Here is a 2,409-nt window from a genome sequence, read left to right as displayed (position 1 = left end):
AATCCAATACTAATTGTATATAGAAAATACCATTTGCTCATCCATTTTACAAATTATTTTCAATAAAATGCCCAAATCTAAAAATTAGGAATAATATAATTAATTTCTTCATTTTCCAAAATAGCAGTGATAATATTTAAAATATTACTTATCTAATCTAAATCATGTAAAACCCCTCTTATTTCATAACTGCCAAATTCATAATCTGAATATAGAAAATAACCCAATAATTATAAAATTGGATAAAAATCATAACTCGTCTCAAATTCAATAAATCAAAACTTGCCTTAATTATCTTTAATAAAATAATCTCTGAAATTAAGGCTATAAATAACTATATGATTCGAGACTTGATCATAATAAGACTTTTCAAAAGTTCTGGGTCTTACATTGTTCTATGAGGTTTGGGCATTGAGATGTTGTGTATGGGTATGATGATTGTGGCTTAGGTTGTGTATATGTAAATATTGGAGCTTGATTGGTGATTTTGGAAAGCTTGGGAGAGGGTTTTGTGTGACAAAATCTGTTCTTGGAGGTGTTGAGACCTTGAGAGCTTGAGGACAAGTGGTTTGGAAGTGCTCCGGTTGAGCTTGGGAAATCGGCTAAAGTATGATTTCGATTTCCCGTATCTAATATGTAATGTAGTAGGAAATACTTAGGCTAGAGGCCCTAAGATAGGCATTGAATTGTTGACGTTGTTGAATGGTTGAGATATATGATGTGTTCATATATGTGATTATGAATATTGATGCCTTGATTGTGTGATATATGAGAAATGCATGTTGTGATATATGCTTGATGGATGATTGAGGTTGAATTGATGGGTGGTACCATGTTGATGGTGAGTATGATGTTGATCATGTATAATGATGGTTGATTTGGAAATTGATATTATTGGAAATTGGGATGAGAAGGATGTATGACATGAGATTGTGTTTGTCCTTTAGCCATTAATTGAGAAGTGTTAAAATGGTTGGAGGTAGTTTTGGGAATTTTGGTAAAATGTCAATGTGGGAGTTGAGGATGGCTTGGTATTAATTTTGGTACATTTTGTTTGATTTCAAAGAAAAGGGATGAAATTGGCATGTTTTGATTGATTTTTAAAAGAGTTGAAAGTGGCTTGTTTTGAAAATGGCACTTTGTGGTTTTGTATGAAAATATGGTTTTTGGGCTTACTTTGACGAGACATAACTTGGACTACGGATCTCTGATTTGTGCCAAATCTGTTTAGAAATGAAATTGGATTCGGGATGTCCATGCCGTTTGAAGAACGAGTGAAAAACGATTTAAAATGAGGAAGTTATGTCCGTCGGAAGATTGGGGGTTGAATTTGTGAATTCTGCAGCTTTTAACTTAGAAAAATTTTAGCAGAATCACCCCCCGCGCGTAGGCGCACTTGGCGCGTAAGCGCCGTTCTTCCAGGAAGCGCCATCCACGCGTGCGCGTGATGTGCCCGGGCGCGCCGAATGTGCTGCACCCAATGCCCAGCCATTTTCCCGAGAGTTGTGCCAAAGTTGTGCCAGTTTTGTGCCTGGGGCGCAAGAGTACCCACGCGTACGCGTGGCTGACACGTGCGCGCCGTTTGGCTAATTTTCAACCCACGCGTTCGCGCGTATGACACTTGCGCGTCGATGAGTTTTAAGGCCATCCACGCGAGCGCGTGGAGTGCACGTACGCGTGGCCCTGTTTTCATCCCAAAGTTGATTTTTGAGTTTTAAAAGCCAAATTTCATACTTCTAAGCCTTCGATCTCACCACTTATGTCTTAAATCATTATGATATGCCTAGCATGAGAAAAAGGGCTAGTGAATGTGGTAACTTGCGAGTGAAGCAAGGGAAAATGGATGATCATTGAGGATCAAAGATGATTATGTGAGATGCGGAGAATGGCGGCGGAAGTGCTTGTTGTGCCATGGGCCGAAGGGCCGTAAATGTTAATGAATTGGCTGGTTATGGATTTAACCGTGAGCCAGATGGCTAGATTATTGCCGTGTGACGGCGGAGCCATGTTTATGGCTAAGTATAAATGCATATATGCTGTTGAATGAATTGTGAATGTTTGCACTTCCACCATTGGAGATGAGGGTTTCCCTGGGTAGTAGCAATGGCTAGCCACCATGTGCTCCAGGTTGAGACTCGAAGCTCTGTTAACCCAATGTCGTAAGTGTGGCCGGGCACTGTGAAAGGCCCGGATGAGCTCGCCCCCGTAAATATTCACCAGTGATGGTGATGGATAAATATTCACCAGTGAGGGTGATGGATATGGATCATGATTATGATCAAGTTTATGATGAGTATAACTCGAGTTGGGGATGCACGACAGAGGGACAGTCCAATGGTTAGCTACCAGGACTTGTCGGGTTGGCTCTATAACCGACAGATGATATCATCAGCCACTAGGGACAGGCAT

This window comes from Arachis ipaensis, chromosome B9, assembly GCF_059453495.1.
Source record: "Arachis ipaensis isolate K30076 ecotype BB chromosome B9, ASM5945349v1, whole genome shotgun sequence".
NCBI classification, from domain to species: domain Eukaryota; kingdom Viridiplantae; phylum Streptophyta; class Magnoliopsida; order Fabales; family Fabaceae; genus Arachis; species Arachis ipaensis.
The sequence above is the reverse complement of the archived record's forward strand: the minus strand, read 5'-3'. Positions refer to the sequence as shown.